Consider the following 8,418-nt stretch of genomic DNA (forward strand, 5'->3'; position numbering starts at 1 on the left):
GAACGAATATCTCGTCTTGTTTTTCATATAGGGAATGAACTACCTCCTCATGAAGATCTAGTTCTGGTGAGATGAGAGCATTTAGGTCTGTAACTTTGTTTTCTTCATTTGAGGCAGCCTCAACAATGCAACTCTCTTTTATGAGATCCCGAACAACATGTTTTTCCTCATCACAATCTGTCTCTCGATATGATTTATCATCATCATTATCTGAGATTGGAACATCATTTTCCTACGTATCATCCTTTATTTCAACTAGATCTGAAATAAAACCTCTTCTCTCATCATTTTCAGCAATATGGAAATCTTCAACCTGCTGATCTTGATAAGTATCCTCTAGGATTTCTGTGTGCTTCTGAAACGAACTTTCATACAATGCTTCCATGATTTCTCCATCCATGAAGTCATTATCTCCATAAAAATTCTCAAGATCTTCAATGAAACTACTAATGTGTTCACAATAGTTCTGAACTAAAGCCAAGGATGGATATGATTATTTATACCTTTTGAAGAATATTGTATGAAAATATTTTAGACAATAAATAGAAGCAGGTGGCAAAATTTCATACCAAGGTCAGGCTTCATCTTCCAGAGTAGCCATAAACATTTTCATCAAACAATCTTTAGGAAAAACGATCTTTAATTTATGCACATGAAGGTGAAATTTCACCAGATGAAGAGCAGCGTCATTACCTTCCACATTTGTGAACATAGGCAAATTCTAAAGCCAATCTACCTTGGGCATTTTATTTGGAAAACTTGGGATGTGATCTCGGCTCATAGGAGCATATCTTGTTGTAACCCGTTCCATCTTGAAAATCTTAAAGCTACTAATCTTCCGGCAGTGGAGTCACCATGAAGCATTGATTTCTAGATTTTTCAGTGAATGGAGTCGCCAGGTGAATGATTTCAGCCTTCTTACGTCTGATCGTTGTCCACCATCAACCATCAGATCTGAACTTGATACATGTAATGGGGCAATTAACAAGTTAGATGTCACGTTTACAAGCTAGATCGGAGATTGACTGAAGCAGCGTTGATCTACTTCGTTGATGCATAGCAAAAGTGTTTCGAAGGCTACCTGGCATTACTTCAAGCTCTGTCTGTAGCTTGTAAAACAAATAACACTAACAAGTAAACCATTTGTTCTTCCCCAGTACGGTCGCCACTATGTTAAAGCCTAAATCTGCCTTAGGCTAAAGGAAGGCAAAATTCAGGATAACCACACACCACGCGAGCTAGCCCTACCAAAACAGGAGAGGGCTCTCTCCGGGTCACACTCAGTAAAAATAAACAATAGGGTCTGAGATGACTCAAAATGAATACTGATTTTAGGCTAGTAAATAAATATGAAAGAGGTAATTTAATGAATGACTGAATTTTCAGGGCTGTATGGGACAAAGGATAGCATGAGCTGGGAAATTGAATCAAAGACGCAGAGTACTTCGTGAGGCAAGATAGGCAAGAGGTTTAGCAATCAAACTGAAGTAATATGGAGTGGAAATACTGTTGAGAGGTTGAAAAGGGCATAACCAATGAATCATTTTCAAACAGAAGAAGACACACAGCGGATGAATGCTTTTCCAAGGCAGAGCAATAAACTGGATTCTACCTTTCTTACTTAAAAACATTCAACTCGAAATGATTATGAATGAACTGTAAAACATAACAATATACATATGAAATAGAAAGAAGGAACATATGCTAAACTCATACCACATGAATCTCATGAATCATAGTTGCATCAGTTTATTAATTTCCTGGCCAAACTGTACAGTGAAGCGCTGAGTTTTCTTCCACACCTTTCCCAGAACTCAGCCCCTTTACAAATGATTTTCAATACAATAAATAAACTCAACTATGAGAAAACAGATCGACCAAAAATAGCGGATTGTTTAATCATTATTAACAAAAGATGAAAAGCCACCCATCTGTAAAAGGAGCAGCGTTACATTTTCTACTCGAATCTGTTGATGACCAATGAAGAGGTGAAATCTGTAGGTGTAAATCCCTTCTAAATCGTAACTGCAGACAAAAATAGACCTCCAATCCTATTTCTCTTTTATGGTAGATATCTTCGTTTTAAATTTAGGCTTTGGTAGGTGTTAATGTCTCTCAATGCTTTTAATTTCTGGAAGATGCTTAAAACGTTCCTTTACAACATCTAGATATTCGTGCCTTTTGCACTCTCTCGGGAGAAGCACTCCTAACTACTCTAATGCTTTAGCTTTCCACAGGCGAATATTAGCATCATCACTTCCAGAGACAACATAAGTTGTGTCACCACTAAATTTCACACAAAACATCCTTTGCATTCGTTTCGTATGGTAGATTTCTCTGCTGTGACCAGCATTATAGGGGAATATTCTCACTGTTTGATCCCGTCACAAACTCCCGACCAGATGGAGAATAATCAATATCCACCATAGCAGAAACATGGTCTTGGTGCACACATGTTGAAATATTCATTCTTCTCATATCATAGCTGTAGCAGTTGCAATCTTCATTAGCTACAGTGAAATTCATAGGTTCTCTTGGATTCCATCTAATAATATTATTCCTTGTCTGCATAATTAACTTGTTCAAAGGTGATGCCATTCGAAGGTCATATAGAAAAATACTGCGGTCATTGGCAGTTATTGCAAATATATCTTTCTCTGCAGGATTAAACTGTACCGAAATGACAGTATCATCCCCCAAGCGAAATTGTTTATCGGTCTTGACCTGTCATAATTCGAAATGTCAAATTGAGGCACACCAGTTGCAAACACATTACTATCCCACTGGTAATCTATAGCCCTGAAAGTATTTTTTCCAACATAGGTTGCTAGTGGCTTTTGAACATTCTTTGAGCCATAACTTGATTCCCCAATGCTAGCAACTGGGATATCCCATAGTCTAATTGTGCAATCATCTTCGCAAGAAATAAGCTGCTCTCCTTCTATAGGCATAGTCAAACCACGCACCACTCCTCTATGACTTAGAAATTGTGGAATTGTGCGCCTGGCCGCAATGTCCCAGAGCCGAATATCTCCATCCAATTCGAAGAACCTGTTTGGAGCAAAAGAAATGAAATTGTTTTGATTTCTATTGAAGCTGTGATGAATTTTTGTCTTCGAGGCTCTGTGTGCCATGCACAAGCCCAGTGCGCCACATTTCCTTGATGCGCTGCACCAGAGGAAAACTGCACTATGGCAAATCGCCCAATGCGTCGCGCGGCCTATGTGCGTCGCGCGCTTACCCAATGCGCCGTGCAGACTCATAAACACAATCTTAGTTTTCAGTTTTGCCCTTTCACAGCTTGAGACAATTTTCAAATGATCTCTTGAATGAAAATGACATTGATACATATAGAAATATCTTCATAAAGACATGGCTTTGATTTTGTGTTTGTAAAGACCCACTTTTGTCATGTTTTAAAATTGGCATTTCTTCACTTTTAATACAACTCTGTTCTTCAAGTTTCATTTTTTATTTTTGGCTAAAATGATGGCTTCTTGGTTGATTTTTTGCAGGGATGATGGCGTTTGAACTTCGGAAAAGGATGACCAGAGTCTGTATTTGAAGTACTTCATGGCGGAAAACTTTAAAAATACATATTTATTACAAACAATTAATTTGACGATTTCTTCTTCAAAACAGAGTTTTGAAGAAGAAACATCCTTGAGCATTATTGATGATAAGAATTTTGGAATGAAAACTTATTGAAGACATCCATGAAGTCATTATCTCCATAAAAATTCTCAAGATCTTTAATGAAACTACTAACGTGTTCACAACAGTTCTAAACTAAAGCTAAGGATGGATATGATTCTTTATACCTTTCGAAGAATATTGTATGAAAATATTTTAGACAATAAATAGAAGCGGGTGGCAAACTTTCCTACCAAGATCAGGCTTCATCTTCCAGAGTAGCCATCAAAATTTTCATCAAACAATCTTCAGGAAAAACGATATTTAATATATGCACATGAATGTGAAATTTCACCAAATGAAGAGCAATGCCATTACCTTCCACATTTCTGAACATAGGCAAATTTTGAAGCCAATCCACCTTGGGCATTTTATTTGGAAAACTTGGGATGTGATCTCGGCTCATAGGAGCATATCTTTTTGCAACCCATTCCATCTTGAAAATCTTAAAGGTACTAATCTTCCTGCAGTGGAGTCACCATGAAGCATTGATTTCTAGATTTTTCAGTGAATGGAGTTTCCAGGTGAATGATTTCAGCCTTCTTATGTCTGATCTTTGTCCACCATCAACCATCAGATCTGAACTTGATACATGTACTGGGGAAATGAACAAGTTAGATGTCACGTTTACAAGCTAGACCGGAGATTGAATGAAGCAGCGTTTATCTACTTCGTTGATGCATAGCAAAAGTGTTCCGAAGGCTACCTGGCATAACTTCAGGCTCCGTCTGTAGCTTGCAAAAAAAATAACACTAACAAGAAAACCATTTGTTCTTCCCCAATACGGTCGCCACTATGTTAGAGCCTAAATCTGCCTTAGGCTGAAGGAAGGAAAAATTCAGGATAACCACAAACCACGCTCAGTCTGGTAGCTAGCCCTACCAGAACAGGAGAGGGCTCTCTCCGGGTCACACTCAGTAAAAATAAACAATAGGGTCTGAGATGACTCAAAATGAATACTGATTTTAGGCTAGTAAATAAATATGAAAGAGGTAATTTAATGAATGACTAAATTTTCAGGGCTGTATGGGACAAAGGAGAGCATGAGCTGGGAAATTGAGTCAAAGACGCAGAGTACTTCGTGAGGCAAGACAGGCAAGAGGTTTAGCAATCAAACTGAAGTAATATGGAGTGGAAAGACTGTTGAGAGGTTGAAAAGGGCATAACCAATGAATCCTTTTCAAACAGAAGAAGACACACAGCGGACGAATGCTTTTCCAAGGCAAAGCAATAAACTGGATTCTACCTTTCTTACTTAAAAACATTCAACTGGAAATGATTATGAATGAACTTTAAAACATAACAAGATACATATGAAACAGAAAGAAGAAACATATGCTAAACTCATACCACATGAATCTAATGAATCAGAGCTGCATCAATTTATTAATTTCCTGGCCAAACTGTACAGTGAAGCGCTGAGTTTTCTTCCACACCTTACCCAGAACTCGGCCCCTTTACAAATGATTTTCAATACAATAAATAAACTCAACTATGAGAAAACAGATCGACCAAAAATAGGGGATTGTTTAATCATTATTAACAAAAGATGAAAAGCCACCCATTTGTAAAAGGAGCAGCGTTACATTTTCTACTCGAATTTGTTGATGACCAATGAAGAGGTGAAATCTGTATGTGTAAATCCCTTCTCAATCGTAACTGCAGACAAAAATAGACCTCCAATCCTATTTCTCTTTTATGGTAGATATCTTCGATTTAAATTTATGCTTTGGTATGTGTCAATGTCTCTCAATGCGTTTAATTTCTGGAAGATGCTTAAAACGTTCCTTTACAACATCTAGATATTCGTGCCTTTTGCGCTCTCTCGGGAGAAGCACTCCTAACTGCTCTGATGCTTTAGCTTTCCACAGGCGAATATTAGCATCATCACTTCCAGAGACAACATAAGTTGCATCACCACTATGTTTCACACAAAACATCCTTTGCATTCATTTCGTATGGTAGATTTCTCTGCTGTGACCTGCATTATAGGGGAATATTCTCACTGTTTGATCCCATCACAAACTCCCGACCAGATGGAGAATAATCAATATCGACCACAGCGGAAACATGGTCTTGGTGCACACATATTGAAATATTCATTCTTCTCATATCATAGCTATAGCAGTTGCAATCTTCTTTAGCTGTAGTGAAATTCATAGGTTCTCTTGGATCCCATGCAATAGCATTATTCCTTGTTTGCATAATTAACTTTTTCAAAGGTGATGCCATTCAAAGTTCATATAGAACAATACTGCGGTCACTGGCAGTTGTCGCAAATATATCTTTCTCTGCAGGATTAAACTGTACCGAAATGACAGTATCAGCCCGCAAGCGAAACCGTTTATTAGTATTGACCTGTCATGATCCCAAATGTCAACTTGACCCCCACCAGTTGCAAACACATTACTATCCCACTGGTAATCTATAGCCCTAAAAGAATTTTTTCCCACATAGGTTGCTAGTGGCTTTTGAACATTCTTTGAGCCATAACTTGATTCCCCAGTGCTAGCAACTGGGATATCCCATAGTCTAACTGTGCAATCATCTCCGCAAGAAATAAGCTGCTCTCCTTCTGTAGGCACAGTCAAACCACGCACCACTCCTCTATGACCTGGAAATTGTGGAATTGTGCACCTGGCCGCAATGTCCCAGAGCCAAATATCTCCATCCAATTCGAAAAACCTATTTGGAGCAAAAGAAATGAAATTGTTTTGATTTTTATTGAAGCTGTGATGAATTTTTGTCTTCGAGGCTCTGTGTGCCATGCACAAGCCCAGTGCGTCGCATCTCCTGGATGCGCCACACCAGAGGAAAACTGCACTGTGGCAAATTTCCCAATGCATCGCACGGCCTATGTGCGTCGCGCGCTTACCCAATGCGTTGTGTAGACTAATAAACACAATCTTAGTTTTCAGTTTCGCCCTTTCACAGCTTGAGATGATTTTCAAATGATCTCTTGAATGCAAATGACATTGATACATATATAAATATCTTCATAAAGGCATGGCGTTGATTTTGTCTTTGTAAAGACCCAATTTTGTCATGTTTTAAAATTGGCATTTCTTCACTTTTAATACAACTCTGTTCTTCAAGTTTCATTTTTGATTTTTGGCTAAAATGATGGCTTCTTGGTTGATTTTTTGTAGGGATGATGGCATTTGAACTTCGGCAAAGGATGACGAGAGTCTGTATTTGAAGTACTTCATGGTGGAAAACTTTAAAAATACATATTTATTACAAACAATTAATTTGACGATTTCTTCTTCAAAACAAAGTTTTGAAGAAAAAACATCCTTGAGCATTATTGATGATAAGAATTTTGGAATGAAAATTTATTGAAGACATCCTCATGACTTGTGGGCGTTATTTGACATTCTGAAGACACACCCTAGACCTAGAAACTGAAATGACTCTTTTTGACCAAAACACCTTCTATGACTATAAATGGCTGAAATCAACTTTAATGGACTTTGATAAATTTCGACCAACCCGACAGGTATAAACATGGGGGAAATGAGAAAACAAAGCCCTTCCGTTAGACAATGGCGTGGCCCTAACAAAATGCAGATGAATGAGTTGAACGAGACACCTAAAAATGAAATGCAATAAGAGAAATGATCTTTGACGGAGGGATAAACAGATCGCCTCTAACAGGTGTCTTGGAAGGAGATTTTTTCCCTTTGGCAGAGGGTGAATCTTCAATGGTAATTAGCACTTTTGAAGAGTGCTGAGGTTTTCCTGTTTTAATTCTTGTTCTTTTCCTAGCCCTGAAATACATGGAGGTCTATCTGTTGGCATTTTGGCACAGGTGTGGTGCTTCGGTACAGGTGTTGTCCTTGATGGCAACTCTCTTTGATGACAGCTCTCAGTTCAGACTACAGAATGAAGAGAAATCTCATATACGCAGGTTAATTAAGTCCAAGTTGCGTATACACGCTGGTGCTCTATATACTACGTCGCGTATACGTAGGTGAGCTATATACGAAGTCGCGTATACACGCAGTTTCATGAACAAAAAAGGGTGTGCATGTCGAGAAGCTTACTTTTGGTCCGTGGTAGTTATTCCTCGGTACTTGAGCCTATGTTTTGGACCAAGGTATCTCGACAAGTGTGTTGATCCCAAGTATTAGGCTCTTGGTATTGTTTTACTATGGTTTTGGAGCGTGGTATTGAGCAAGGCCTAAGACTATAAAAGGAGAAGAAGATCATTAGGCAAGCGTACTGAAAAAGTCTTGAATATCTGATGAAGAAAGAGATCTAGTATGAAGGTTCTGGGTTGATGATACATTGCTTGATCTGAGCTAAGGAGAGATCACACCGGTTGATGGAAGACTAGATCTAAGGATAGAACGGGATCAAATGGTTTGAAATGAACTATCTGTATATGGTTGATCACGCATATTTTTAGATCTGTATACTGATGCAATGTTATGTTCTGAGTATAACTGATATCTGGTACAACTGCAAGTTAAGAAAAATTATTTTTAGATCTGTACGCAGGTTGGCTTTGGTAAAAGCGCGTGTATACGCGGTTTGGTTTCATTAAAGCAGCGTATATCTTTTGGAGCTTAATTTTGGGTTGTAGATGGGTCTGACTGTTATTGAAGTTTTGTAGTCTGTTCTATGTTCTGGTGACTGGGTATTGACAGGGTTTTCTGTGGTTCAGTGATTCAAAGATTGATGATACTAGTATTGGTTGTTTTATGCTTCAATGATTTGTGA

At 38.3% G+C, this 8,418-nt stretch overlaps 2 pseudogenes; both read right to left on the reverse strand.

The window, feature by feature from the left end:
• Window positions 1–2,051: 2,051 nt before the first annotated feature.
• LOC149210462 (uncharacterized) lies at window positions 2,052–3,134 on the reverse strand (annotated as a pseudogene).
• Window positions 3,135–5,378: 2,244 nt separating this feature from the next.
• Window positions 5,379–6,539, reverse strand: LOC149210463 (uncharacterized; annotated as a pseudogene).
• Window positions 6,540–8,418: the final 1,879 nt, after the last annotated feature.

The sequence above is a fragment of the Pinus tabuliformis genome, chromosome 1_2, assembly GCF_031772625.1.
Source record: "Pinus tabuliformis cultivar Carrire ecotype Pingquan chromosome 1_2, CPIR1, whole genome shotgun sequence".
Lineage (NCBI taxonomy): Eukaryota > Viridiplantae > Streptophyta > Pinopsida > Pinales > Pinaceae > Pinus > Pinus tabuliformis.